General features: G+C 39.0%; 1 protein-coding gene across 3 annotated transcripts in view; it reads right to left on the reverse strand.

Annotated features, from left to right (window-relative positions):
• STARD3NL (STARD3 N-terminal like) overlaps window positions 1–14672 on the reverse strand; it is a 56070-nt gene that overhangs the window by 33545 nt on the left and 7853 nt on the right. The window contains exon 2 of one of the 3 annotated variants that reach the window (XM_078442575.2): window positions 727–938. The exons of 1 other annotated variant lie outside the window; for it this stretch is intronic. The gene's annotated coding sequence lies outside the window, so the exon portion shown is untranslated. Of the gene's footprint in view, window positions 1–726; window positions 939–13152; window positions 13418–14672 lie in introns of all 3 variants that reach the window. One more of the 3 variants, XM_078442576.2, reaches the window with a different exon arrangement.

Raw genomic sequence — 14672 nt, forward strand, 5'->3', positions numbered from 1 at the left:
TGGCATGAACATGCTGCTCGTGGACTTAATTCTCTTTCCTTAACTCCACACTACTAAAATTGGAGAAAAATTGTCTCATCTATGCTGGTAGCTTCTTAAACGAGGATATCCTTCCCACGTGGAAAAAAACAAAAACAAAACAAAAAGAACTGAGATCCTTTCTGCTTCCAAGAAGAATTGCTTACATCTTTGGGTTTCTTCCACCGCACTGGTCCCCAGGCTGGGTGCAAAGCTGAGCCAAAGCTTCAACTCCATCTGCTTGAGCATAGAATCGATACGCTCCAGACGTTAAACAGCGGATGCTCTGAGCACTAGTCATCACTGCTGGCCTCATACAAAAGTCCCAGAGTTTCTTGCACCTTCCTAGAGAGAGCCTCTGGGCACCAGCTGGGGGCATCAAACCACACCTTTCATCCCCAACACCCAGCCTTCTTCTCTTACTACTTACGGCTACAGTCAGGACACTGTATGTTCTTCTCCAAGAGAGTGCCAGAATAACAGACACTGAAATCATTTAATTCAGAATGACTTTAGGTCGTCATCTTAACCAAAGGCCTAGGGAGCAGAACTGGCTTATCGACATGTTTTGCTTGGTCTGGCACAGTGTTTCTCAAGATTTTGAACTAACTGTCAACATTTTAAATAATGAAGTTTCATATAAAACTCCAGACTTCCAGCTTCTCTTGAAAAGTTAAAAGCAGAATCAGGAGGCCTGCATTTCCTTACCATGGCAGTAAGGCTGATGACCTCTTTAGACGTAATATGCACTTTCCACTCGGCCTCAGTTTCGACCTAGCTCAGAGGGGTTTAAGTTTGCCAGTCTGATCGATTTCTACTCCCTTGTTTCACAGGCAAAGAGACATATTAGTGCCTGAAGACTGTGTCTCATCATGTTGTTTCAAAGCTTTCTTCATCTTTGTTGACCAAATTATTCTTGCCTGTAAAACAAATGTATGCTTAAACTTGAAAAAAAAAAAAAAAAGAAATAAGAATCTGAGGCCTACATGGATTACAGGGATGTGCCCATGTAAAAGAGATTTTAAGATATATTTTAGGATTAAAGCTCAAATCTTTTACTTCTTTCCTCTCCATCACTCTAAGAGGAAACAGGATTACAGGGATGTGCCCATCTAAAAGACATTTTAAAATGTATTTTAGGATTAAAGCTCAAATCTTTTACTTCTTTCCTCTCCATTCAGGAGAGGAAATAGGAGGGACATCTGTAGGTGTTCAAATGGGCCTTGGATGCAGGCATTGAATTTGAGCTTCCCCAAAGACCCGGGCTGCCTCAGCTGGGCCCGCTCTACCCTAAGACCAGGTTTCTATGGGAGCAGGTAGCAGACTGAGCTGACTATCCTCTTGCGAGGCGCATATGTTAGACCTAGTTTATGATGGTAAAAGTCCTATCTAGAGCTTGCAGGTTACAAGATGAAACAGCTAGAACTGGGGAATGGGAATACTGAGCGGATAACCTGACATTTACAAACATGCCTTGCCAGTAAGAGAAAGAGGCATGGTAACTAAGAAACCTAGAGACTTTAAAGAATAAATATGCACAGAAAGAGAGGATGTGGGAAGGAAGCTAAAGCTAATTTGGGGCATTAAAAAACATAGTAAAGCAATCTTCATATTTTTTTTATTTTAAGTTTATTTACTTATTTTGAGAAAGAGAGCATGTATGTGCATTGAGTAGGGGAGAGACAGAGAGAGAGAGAGAGAGAGAGAGAGAGAAAGAGAGAGAGAGAGAGAGAGAGAGAGAGAGAGAGAGAGAGAGAATCCCACACTGTCAGCACAGAGCCCTACGCGGGGCTCTATCCCACGAACCATGAGATGATGACCTGAGCCGCCATCAAGTGTTGGACGCTTAACCAACTGAGCCACTGATGCACCCCATGGCCTTCATATTTTAAAGTTATCAATATGGGGGGAGGAAAGTTCTGCCATGCCTAAAAATGTCATGTCAAATTCAATCAATGATTAACTTTTCATAAAATACAGCTTTCTACTTAATGCTTGCTTACATGAAGCTGCTTGTATTTTTTAAAACTTTCAAAGTTGTTTGTAGGTAAGATGTTCTAAACGAAGAAACAAGTATGATTCCCCGTCCTGTCCTTCTTGGTGCTGTTGATGCTGTGACATATGCCAACCTTACCCTGAAAGTAAAGACCTGGGAGAACGCTGACGGAAGTGGCTTGAGAAAGACTGGCAGGGGGCAAGGTTAAGGAGCTGACACCATTGTACGACCCTGCAGCTTCCTGAGCAGGAGAACTGGTGTTACGAAACACTACAAGAAGTTTAACTTATGAGCAGACTGCCCACTACCATTATGTTCACATTTCCAAACAGTCTTGGCTTACTTTACGCCACGTATTTTCCAAACGAAATACAACGTTGAGAAAAATACTTCTACAATCTAGGCTATAGGACTGAATTTTATTTTCTTGCTTCAAGTTTTTATTTAAATTCTAGTTAGCTAACATATAGCATAATAATTGTTTCAGGAGAAAAAATTTGTGATTTATCACTTATATACAACACCCAGTGCTCATCCCAACAAGTGCCCTCCTTAAGTGCCCATCATCACCCATTTGGCCCATCCCTCCACCCACCTCCCCTCCTTCAACCCTCAGTTTGTTCTCTATAGCCATTAAAGAAAAATGAAATCTTGCCATTTGCAAGGATGTGGATGGAGCTAAAGAGTGCCACGCTAAGCAAAATAAGTCAGAGAAAGACAAATACCATATGATTTCACTCACATGTGGAATTTAAGATACAAAACAGATGAATAACGGATTGGATTTTATAACACCTACATAGCATATTCAAGTTAGCAGTTTAAACAAGAGGAAATTCCTGGATAGAGAGAAACAATTGGAGATTGCTAGATAGAGAAATCTGGGAGGGGGGGGGGATCAGTTATTTCAAAGTAATAGTGAAAAATTTTTATGGAGAATTAAATAAAACCCTCCAACTGTTTGGTATTACTTCAAATAAAAACAAATCTTTCCTGAGTCAAGGAGTCAAATTTTGCCAGTAGAAACCTATTAATTTGACAACTGAGTGGAATATTTAAAAAAGAGAAAGAAAAAAATTATGTGCATGTATGAAACCCTGCAAGGCTTTTTATAGACTTCCCCATATCATCAGGACTACAATGGGGGAAAGTGGGGGAGAATTTTGAAACAATTAAAATAATACTGCTCTCTGAGAGTTAAACTATACATTTAACACACAATGACTCGCAGTCCAAGATAGAAGGTGCTGACAGGACTTATCATCAGCTAGGCTGTAAGGAGGGGAAGAGGAAATGTGCCCTTCAGAGAGGAGACGGGTCAGTCCAGAAAACACAGGGAGAGGAGTGTCACAAACGAATGGTGGCTGTACCCAACCCGGCATCTTCAAGAGGGAGTGCCTTGCCTGGTGGATTTTAAGTATCTCCAGTCCAGCAGCCAGATTATTCCTCTGATTAATACGATGGCTAAGGATATCATTAGTCCTTTTTGTCACTGACAATTTAATAATTCCCTGCATGCTTCCCACCACCTTTTAAACATTCCGTTTCTTATTAAAACATCACAGTTTGAGTTGGGAGACAGTAAGACTGGTCAGCTTGAAACAAACTCAGTCTACACAGCACTTACAGTGTTCACTGCAGATTTTAAGATGTGAGTTGACCCATGTGAGGCAGAGCCACTCTCCACTGGGCTCTCTGTAAACAGATGGGGACAAATCAGGTCTCCCGGTCAACACGAAAGAGGGCTGGACTATAACACTAACAAAGTCAATGTGATGCCACTATGAAGCTGTTTGGGAGATGGATGTCTAGCTGTCTCCTGATGACCCTCAAAAGCACTGCTTTCTGGAAACATCTAGAGATACCATTCAGACACCACCTTAGTGATGGGTTAGTCATCTTTAAAATATTAGCATATTCTGTGTATAATACGCAAGAGGTGACATTTTAAAAAAGAAGTATAGAAAGCTGTGTCTTTACTGAAGTATTCTTCCAATATCTCTTTAATTTTTTTTAAAAAAAATTTTAACGTTTATTTATTTTTGAGAGACAGAGACAGAGCATGAGCGAGGGAGGGGCAGAGAGAAAGGGAGACAGAATGTGAAGCAGGCTCCAGGCTCTGAGCTGTCAGTACAGAGCCCGACATGGGGCTCAAACCCATGAACTGTGGGATTATGACCAGAGTTGAAGTCGGCACTTAACCAATTGAGCCACCCAGGCGTCCCCTCTTCCAATATCTCTTTGTAAGCTTACATGCAATTATCAATAATTTTCTGTAAGTGAATTATTAAGAGCACCACAGTTATCAGGCTCCAAACAGATATAGAATAACTGAACTTGACTCTGCAATGCTAATACAGTACATTTGCTTATTTTAAAATCTGACTTACAAGTATTTGAGTATGATTACTAGTTCATAACCAAAAAAAAAAAAGCAGGGAGGTTCTTAGTAAGTATAGAAAATCTTCAAAAACTCAAGATTCATAATTAAGCTCTAAAGATTCTGCCATATATCCTCTTAACTAAGCAAGTATAGCTAATGTTTGTATTTCTAAAAATTGAGAAGTGTCATACATTTGAAATCAGGTTTAAGATTTACCACTCAGTATCAATAATGTATGCCTTACCAGAAAGAACAGAGATAACAAATGCATCTTAAAAACAAAGAAAATGTAAAAGCTAAGTAAACGATAGATTATGATCAAAATGGAAGGTGTGACAGTTTATTTTTTAAAAAATCCTATTTGGTATCTTGAAGATATACATACAGATGCTGATTATTCGAATACATAATAAAGTTTTTTAAAGACAGATAATTCTTTTTGTAACCCTTCAATCACAGACTATATACTATTTTGAGCATATTTTGATACACTTACAACATTTAGCATAAAACTATACTACTAAAAATATCTAATTCAGTAAGTCTTGCAATTAGGAACTGTCTACAGAAAAACAATGCATAATAGACACTCATAACATAGCAGTACTTTCTAAAATAACTACTGAGATAAATACATTTAATTTTTTTTAATAGTATTTTTAAAATGACAGTAAGACCTTAGGAAAATGTTCACAGGGAGATGTTTATAAAAGAACTCTAAAAATGTTCTATTAAAGATGCATTTAGATAAGAACATGTCAAACTCTCTGATATTCAGTGTAAATATCCATTTTTCTCCTCTCCTATATCAGGGATGAGAAATGCATACAATAAAAGTAACACATCTTACTCTGAAAAACAATACATTATGTTGTATAATTAAAAAATGACAGTAAAAACAGTGGAAAGGTGTCATAGTTGTGCTTATCATCAAATTCACTTCCTTAAAGTGCTTTAATTCCTTTTTAAATAAAGAATAAAATTTTTAAAATGAGGCATTTAAATTATAACGTTACAAAAACTGTAAGTATCCCACAGGGAAAAACATTAAAAAGGAAAAAAGAAAAACAGTGAACACAATTAATAAATAAATCTGAAAGGAGAATGATAAATGTTCCACGCTGGGGGATGGGTATAATGTGATTCATTACACTAAACTCCCTACTTTTGTACATGGGTAAACGTTTCCGTAAGTTTAAGATCTATAAATAAGCCTAAGAAATGGGCAAACAAGCAAACCTAGATTGCAGAGGGGGCGATTAAGAAAGGAATACAAGTAACACTATTAGGAGAGGTGGTTTTTCAAACAGTAAGTGACACTTCACACTCATTGTGTTTGAAAAGCATAAATACTTTGGAAATATTACATCAAGAAGATGTAGATGGGCTGACTACAATGAATCAACCAGAATGAACCCAAAAGGAAAAGTGAAAAAGTTGACAAAGAATTACCTGGCAAAGGAACTAGAGTCAGACAGTTTGATTGGTATTTCAAAATTGGGGGAAAAAAATAAAATTTTACAAACTTTAAATGTTATGGTATGTTCCATAACATTAAAAAAAAGAAACAAAGAAAGTGAGGTTACCCTTAAAGCTAGAATAATCTGACATTATCTGACCAAGAACATACAGGGACAAAGAATACAACACAAGTATGAACTAATCCTATCTATTGACATGTTATTATATATTATATAACACTGCATATACCACATATTAACCTAATAGCAAAATGAGTCATTTCCGTAGCGCAGACTGAGTTAGGCACAGTGCTGAGTTCTTAACGTACATTAGACTCCTTTAAACCTCGTGACTGCTCCCATGAGTAGATCTTCTGTATTCAAATGTTCCTGAAACATCACATAAATAAGTAAAAACTCATATAAATAAAAACTAAACCTAATAAGAAGGCAGATTATCTCTGTTCACCCATTAAAATGTTTCTTTGCATTTCAAAAACATTCATAAACACAACCTATAATTCATTTGGGCCAAAAAGCTTTGAAATTATGTACATTTTGACTGGTTTTCAATTTGGGGGGGGGGGGGGACTGGCATAACTTCAAACTTTGTGAGACTCTTCATCTCCATCTAGACATCTACTGTCTTCCGCTTTCCTTAAAATGTGGTTCTCTCAAGTCTCTTATTCTCCAAGTTTTAAAAGAGACATAAGGAAATACATTAGTGATATAAGAAAGACAACAGTGTAAACGGAGAAAAAGTGACAACTGATAATCAGCATCAGGAGACACAGAACAGGGGCAGACAAGAGAGGACTGTGTGCCCATCTTCAGGGGCCATATGTGTGCCACACTACTGATTTATCAGGAGAAGTCAGAAATCTGAACTGTAATAGGAATTGACCACATACCAAGTATTAGTTCAATTAAACAAACAATAAAACGACTAAAGATCAAGGAAAACTCATTACCTATAAACTATCTGCCCAGAACTTTCCTAAGTTTTTCTGCAAAAAATATCTACAGATGATAAAGATGCCATCGAAACTCAGCTGCGAAAGACCAGAACTACTAGTCATTCTAGCTCATGGAGAAAGAAACCTACACATCAAAATATACTGAGGGTTCCACTTAAAAGTTAATGAAACAGAGGCGCCTGGGTGGCCCAGTGGGTTAAGCGACTCTTGATTTAGGCTCAGGTCATGATCTCACAGTTTGTGGGTTTGAGTACCACTCTGTCAGCATAGAGACTGCTTGGGATTCTCTCCCTCACTCTCTGCCCCTACCCTGCTTGTGCACACACGTGCACACACAGTCTTCCTCTCTCTCTCAAAAAAATAAGCATTTAGAAAATAAATAAAAGTTAATGAAACAAAGCCATCTTCCTGGGTTATGTAGTAGAAGAAACTGCAGGTGAATAACATGATTTTAGGATGAGGAATCTGTAAGAATAAAGAGAAACAGATCTCAACACATAAAAATAAAAAGCTTCCCTATCTTAAACACATTAGAAGTAAAACTTACGTGATTAAAGACACAATGAAGACCTTACAATTCAATTAGAAAAATGGGCAAAGAAAGACAAGGCACACAAGGAAAAGAAATTTCTTTTGAATAAAAAAGAACTCTCATCCAACACCTGTAAATTTTTTAGAGAAGCAAATTAAATTCATGAGATCATTTATTAAATAGTTTCCAGGGACCTTCAGGTAGACCTCAAACTCCTTAATCTTGCCTAACCTAACACGTGGCCTACTTCTGCCTCCCTCTCCAGAACCACTTCAGGCCGAAAATCACAAGCACTTCCCTAAAGGAATCACATTCTCAGGCACCTCTACTTGTAATTTTCCCTCTATTGGACTGCTCCTCTCCCTACCTCTCTGGCTTACTCATCCAGTAAGCCTTATCTCAAAGGCCATTTCCTCCAGGAGGCTTTGGCTTCCTCCCACTCTTCCACACCTTTCTCCCCTGAGCAGAGAACAGCATAGACCTCTATAATGACATTTATTATGCTGCAGCAAGACTATTTTTGCTCTTTTTTTTTTTTTTTAAAGCAACAGCTTGCTTACAATGTTGGGATTCACCTATTTACCAATTCCTTCATTCTGGACAGTGAGAGTGGGGAGAAACTAAAGAGAAAGAGACAGATGAAAAGAAAGAAAGAAGGAAGGAAGGAAGGGAGGGGAAAAAAGGAAGAAAGGAAGGAAGGAAGAGGGGAAGGAAAGAAGAAAATGTAAAATTGCATTGAAAACATTAAAATAAATTTAACAAAATATATGCAATAAATTTAAGGAATAAATTTAGCAAAACATATGCAAGATCCCAACACTGAAAACTGTAACACACTGCAGAGAGAAGAAATAAAGATGAAAATAAATGGAGAAATATACAGCATTTATGGATTGGAAGAATTCAGTGGTAACATTTTAATTCCTCCCAAACTGATCTACAGAGTCAGCTTAATTCCAATAATAACCCCACCAAGGTTTTTATGGTAGAAATTGATACGTTATTTCTAAAATGTATATAGAAATGCAAAGAAATGAGAATATCCAAAGCAATCTTGAGGAAGAACAACAAAATTGGAAGACTCCTACTACCTAACTTAAAGATCATCTATAATGCTTCAGGAATGAAAACAGTGTGGTACTAACATACAGATCAACAAATAGATCAACAGAACATAACAGACAGCCTAGAAATAGAGCTGCACTTATTTGATCATTTGACTTTTGACAAAGATGTCAGAGCAATCCAATGGTGGAAAGAAAGTCTGTGTTCAACAAATGCTGCTGGGACAACCAGACATCAAAACTGAAAAACAAACAAACAAACAAAAACGAACCTTGAACCCTAACACCAGACAAAAATTAAGAATGTGAAGTAGAATATTTTTACAACCTATTTGTAGGCAAAGATTTCTTAGAGAAGACACACACAAAAAAACCATAATCATTATTAAAAAACTATATTTGGCTGTCTTGAGGGGTTCCCACTGGTCAATGTGGGACAACTTGAACATGAAAACAAGTAATGACATTATTAACTTTACAGAAAAATATATCAGATAAAAAAAAAAGGAAGAAAAGGGGCAGCTAGGTGGCTCAGTCAGTTAAGCACCCAACTTCAGCTCAGGTCATGATTTTATGGTCCATGAGTTCAAGCCCCATATCGGGCTCTATGCTGACTGCTCAGAGCCTGGAGCCTGCTTGGGATTCTGTCTCCCTCTCTCTGTGTCCCTCCCAGCTTGCACTCTGTCTCTCTCTCTCTCAAAAATAAACATTAAAAAAATTTTTTTAAAAAGGAAGAAAAGATAATAAAATGAGAAAAATCAATAATCTGTAACCCTTAGTTGGAATAACAGAATCATGTCAGAATCTTCAATGAATGCTAAAAATTATTATGAAGCTGTTGAGAAATAGGATCTTCACAGTCTCAAAGTATTATCCCTCAGATTATTTAATAATTCCATTGGGGATAATACACCTTTATAGTGAAGAGATCTAGCAGCCACCGTCTGTACCAAGTAATGAGGCGGCATCACCAATACTGGAATAAGCAGACATTATATATCTTCTGACATGAAGTAGGAGGAAGTACGTAACACCAATCATCTGTTATGATACACCCTCACCGAAAATGTTTCACCTGATTTCAGTCATAAAGAAACACCCAGACAAACGCAGCATTTGGAACGTTCTCCAAGACAGGTACTGCGGACTGTTCAAAGAAGTCAATGTGGTTAAAAACAAAATAAAGAACAGAAAAAAGGAAAAGTGCTGTGGATACTCTTCAAACTTAAAAAAAGCATAAAGAGACACAACCATCAAATGCAATGCATGAGCCTAGACTGAAATTGAATTTAAAAAAAAAAAAAAAGGAAGAGAAGTTACAGAAGACAATTGGGGAATTGATTATAGCTTAGTATTCTGGTTATGTAGGAGAATGGCCCTATTCTTAGGAAATGCATGACGAAGTCCTGAGTAGTTAAGTGTCGTGAAGTACACAGCTTAACTTACAAATAGTTCAGAAAAACTAAGGACAGAAAGATGTTTTGTAATAAAGTTGCTCTATTTATCTACCCACCCATCCAGCATCTATAAACATACATATGATACAAATATATTTACATGTAATGTATATACAGTATGCATATGCGCATGTAGCATATAAAGATATTAAAGAGAGCGCAGGCAAATTTTCATTGCAAAAAAATCATTAAATTGACTTTGCTACAGTGGGGGCTACCTTTTTTGAGTACAGAGGAACCAGAATCATCCTAGAAAACGGCTTAAACCAGTTTTTCTATAACGAAGAATGCACTACGATTTTGTACACATTTGCATAATAATTCTGTACATGATAGTTTGAGACACAGTGACAGACTAAAAGGAAAACCTCTATAAGTGCTCAGGACCCCCAAATCATTTTACCCATTATATAATAACTATCAAATTATCCCCACACAAATGAAAACTGGCTGAAGACTTCTAAAGTGCTTGTGACTGTAGACAGGAGTCACTCTGTCTGAACTTTCAGCCCGTGTCAAATACCTAAGAATGGCCTTTTTGTTGTTGTTGTCACGAGGCCTAAATGAAACAGCGGAGGGTATACTGAGCGAGAATTCAGGGTCTAAAGTTTGCTTAGGTCTTTAATGAAAATGTGCATAAGATAGCACTTTTCTGTAAGCTTTTCCAAGCCAAATCTGTCCTTCATTCGGTTCCACAGATTTGTACCCAGACACCTCAGGAAAGAATTTTACAAGGCATCATCCACTGAGGCTCAGCCTCAGTGCCGTTTTATTCATGCAGATGATTTCTTTCTTTTTCTTTTCTTTTTTTTTTTTTTTTTAAAGCTTATTTATTTCAGAGAGGGAGAATGAGAGTGAGCGAGCAGGGGAGGGGCAGAGAGGGAGAGAAAGAATCCCAAGCAGGCTCTGCACTGTCAGGGCAGCCTGGCTTGGGGCTTGACCTCAAGAACTGTGAGATCATGACCCGAGCAGAGATGAGGAGTTGGACACTCAAGCAACTGAGCCACCCAGGTGCCCCCGTGCAGCTGGTTTCTTATAGTAACACTGGTACCTACACTTCCACACCACTTCCTTCTGTCCTTTCTCTTCACTTTAAGAATTTAGAAATGTCCAGCTCCATAGTGATATCTCTATATAATGTCCATGGTTTTATTCCAAATATTTATTTTCTGGGTCTCATATTTTCTACTGTTCTTTACTCACTTGGGATATAATGAAAGCTTTCGTTCCATCCTGATAAATCTACTCGCTCTTCGCTACTATACTTTCTGCCCCAAGCACACACATTCAAGGCTCTCTGTTAAAACCCCGTCATTTCCCACGGCCTTGTCTCATTCAATGATTCCTGCTAATATCAGCAGACCAAAGTAACTGTACATAAGCAGGATTTAACCTTTCAACAATATGCTTCAAGACTAAGATTTATTTAGAAATTAATTACCAATGGCTTGGAAAAACTAAAGCAGAAAACAAATATGGTGTTTTTAAGTCAGTCCTCTAATAACACTAATTTATCTCCCAAGCCCACACCTGTTTTTAGAGAAACTTAATTTTATGTTTATTTATTTTTGAGAGAGAGAGAGAGAGAGAGAGAGAGAGAATCCCAAACAGGCTCCATGCTGTCAGCGCAGAGCCCAATGCAGGGCTCAATCTCACAAACCATGAGATCATGACCTGAGCTGAAATCAAGAGTTGGGTGCTTAATGGACTGAGCCACCGAGGCGCCCATAGAAAAACTTAATTCTCTAAGTGATTTTGGCTTGGGTTATGATCTTGTGGTTCATGGGATCAGGCTCCACACAGGATTCTGGGATTCTCTCCCTCTCTCTGCCCCTCCCCCCAAATAAATAAAATTTTTTAAAAAAAGAAAAAAAAGAAATATTAGATTTAAAGATGGCTGGATAAATGTATACTGATGTTCTTGTACTTTATGAGGCAAACCAAAACATATACCGAGAAACTGAATCTGGATGGGCACTACAAAATTTTAAAATTGTCCTTGATAATTTCTGAAAACTCAAAGTTTGCCAGGAATATAGCACGTCTACTTTATTTATTCCACAAATACATCTTGAGCACCCAAACCGTGTCAGGCCTTCCTCTGAGCACTGAGCTTATTTTCTAAAGTAAGGGGACAGAAGATAAACAAAAAAGCATTGTGATTTTAAACTGGGAGTGGTCAGGATGACCTCCCTGAGAAGATGGAGCAAAGACCAGCAGAAAGCAAGGCAGGTAGAGGGAAGGATAAAGGGTAACATCCCGAGGTGGGGTGAAGTTGGCCGCGTAGGCATCCAGACAGGTCACTGGCTTTCAGCTTTGCTGGAGCTAAGTAACAGAGCTGGAGACCAACATGAGAGGGTAAGAGAGAAGAAGGGGCAGAGGATCTTACAGGCCACTGTAAAGACTTTGATGAGATAGGAAGACTGGAAAGTTTTCACTAGGCGAGAAACCTGATTCAACTGAAGCTTTAAGAGGCTCTCTAACTGAACCACAGAAGCAGGAAGACCAATTCGCGGGTTACGGCAATGATTCAGGCAACAGGTGACGCATTGACTTGGGAGACTACAGTGGTAGCAGTGGGGGCGGTAAGAATCGATTGGTTCTAACTACAGAGCCAAAAGCATTTGTTGATGGACTGGATATGGGGCGGGGGAGCGCAGGGGGGATAAAGGAAGGACTAAAGGAGAACTTTCAGAATTACAGCCTGGGGAAATGGAAGGATGGAGTTGCTATTTGCTGCAATGGAGAAGACAGTCTCAGCGCAACTTTGAGGAAGAACATCAGTTTAGTTTGGACACGTAAAGTATGAGATGCGTATTAATATCCACACTGACAGTGATCATTATTAAAGTAAATAGTAAAGTACGTTAAGTCAGGAGTTCAGAGGAGAGGTCTGAGCTAGATATAGAAATCTGAGAGTTGATAGCATATAGATGGAAGTTAAAACCATGCAAGAGAACAGAAATTTGAATATTCTCCCTTCTTTCCATAAAAGATGGAGAAAAAACAAAGTGCCTTTATTTGTAGAATAGAAAATAATTAAGGGGCGGGGGTCCTCTTTAAGTCCACTAAAAGTTCCCATGTTGTTAAATAATAAGCACTGACCACCTACAAAATGTAAAATACCAAGGACATTTAAAAGGATTCAAAGGGCAATGCAAGAGTCCCCATGCTCTTAGCAGAATCTCCATCTAGTTGAGGAGACAGATAGATAGATAATAGAAGGGAATGACTGAAGAGAAAGAAAGGAAGGAAATCAATGTACCCTTGACAATAACCATGCCCCTGGGTGGTGCCAGGTCCGGGGGAAGATGAGTCAGCTGGAGACTGTCAAGGACTTGACAACGTATATTTGTTCTTCCATAGATCACAGGTTGGCAAAATGGCAGCATGCCACGGAGTAGCCAGTCTTGTTGGGTAGTTCATGCTGTTAGCTCAGTACCTCTGCAGGGATTGACACCTTGGTAGCCAGTTATGTCACCAGCACTGGCTGAGTCAGATGGCTGGCATGTTACGGCTACATCTTACCACTGTTCCAAAAAAAAAAAAAAAAATATATATCTGTCTCAAGTTGGGCTCTGGCAAACAAGAACATTCTTTCACTTGTCCCGTCTTTTTCAGAAACTGCTATCTGGGCCCCGAATGAGTGGAACAACAAGGTGTCTATAGCTACCTTCCACAGCCTCTCTCTAAATTCTGATTCTCCTCCAATAGGTCTCTTCTGGTGCTCAGATATTACAGCTTTTCTCCCTCTCTCAGCTTCAGCTCTAACTTCTATACTCAAATATTTCTTTTTTTTTCAATATATGAAATTTATTGTCAAATTGGTTTCCATACAACACCCAGTGCTCATCCCAAAAGGTGCCCTCCTCAATACCCATCACCCACCCTCCTCTCCCTCCCACCCCCCATCAACCCTCAGTTTGTTCTCAGTTTTTAGGAGTCTCTTATGCTTTGGCTCTCTCCCACTCTAACCTCTTTTTTTTTTTTTTTTTTTATATTCTTACACAGCTCCTCTACAAACAGCTTTATTTTAATCTTCTAGGTCACAGAAGCTATACATAATCCCATTTCCCTTCACGAGTCACACGGAGTCATTTCCACAGGTGTAAGACTGCTTTTTCTGGTTGCTGACTACCCACCATTTTCCAGAACATTTAGCTTTCCTTAAAACTCACAAGAGATCAGTAATAAAATACCTGGTGGTTATTATGGAGTTACCACTATTTTTCCCAATTTGGACTTCATTAGTACTGTCAACCATCAGTATATGGTAATTCAGAGAACCATGCTGCTCCTAAGTACCTCACATTCTCATGAATATTTCAAGCTTCCTCTTAGAGATGCGCCTCCAGCTTTAGCAACGATGGCGATGGCATCAACAGTCACATTACTATCTAGACAGATGACATCTGCTGGAGATGAAGATGTGACCGCCAGTCAAGCTGTGAGCCGGACCTGGCCAGTCGGAGGCTCGCCGCCCCCTTCCCCGGCCTTGGCATGTGCACTCTGCTTGCCTTCCCCCCTCCCAGAAGCTGCTCCTAAGATACAGCCTTGAAACAGAAACGTGGTGCCGAGGCTATCTGGACTGGGTATATGACTGACTGAACTCACTCAGGGCCTCTACATCAACTTTGCAGATCCTGGAGGGCGGGTGAGAGAAGCCACTGTCTTGCAGGTGCTCAAGACAGCCTTGTAAGTAAGCTCCTTTGCTCCTGAAGATGCCACTACCAATGTGAAGTGGTCTGCCTCTTTCTTCTTTCTTTGCTCTCTCCCTGCCTTACA

The sequence above is a fragment of the Panthera onca genome, chromosome A2, assembly GCF_046562875.1.
Source record: "Panthera onca isolate mPanOnc1 chromosome A2, mPanOnc1 haplotype 2, whole genome shotgun sequence".
Classification (NCBI taxonomy): Eukaryota; Metazoa; Chordata; class Mammalia; order Carnivora; family Felidae; genus Panthera; species Panthera onca.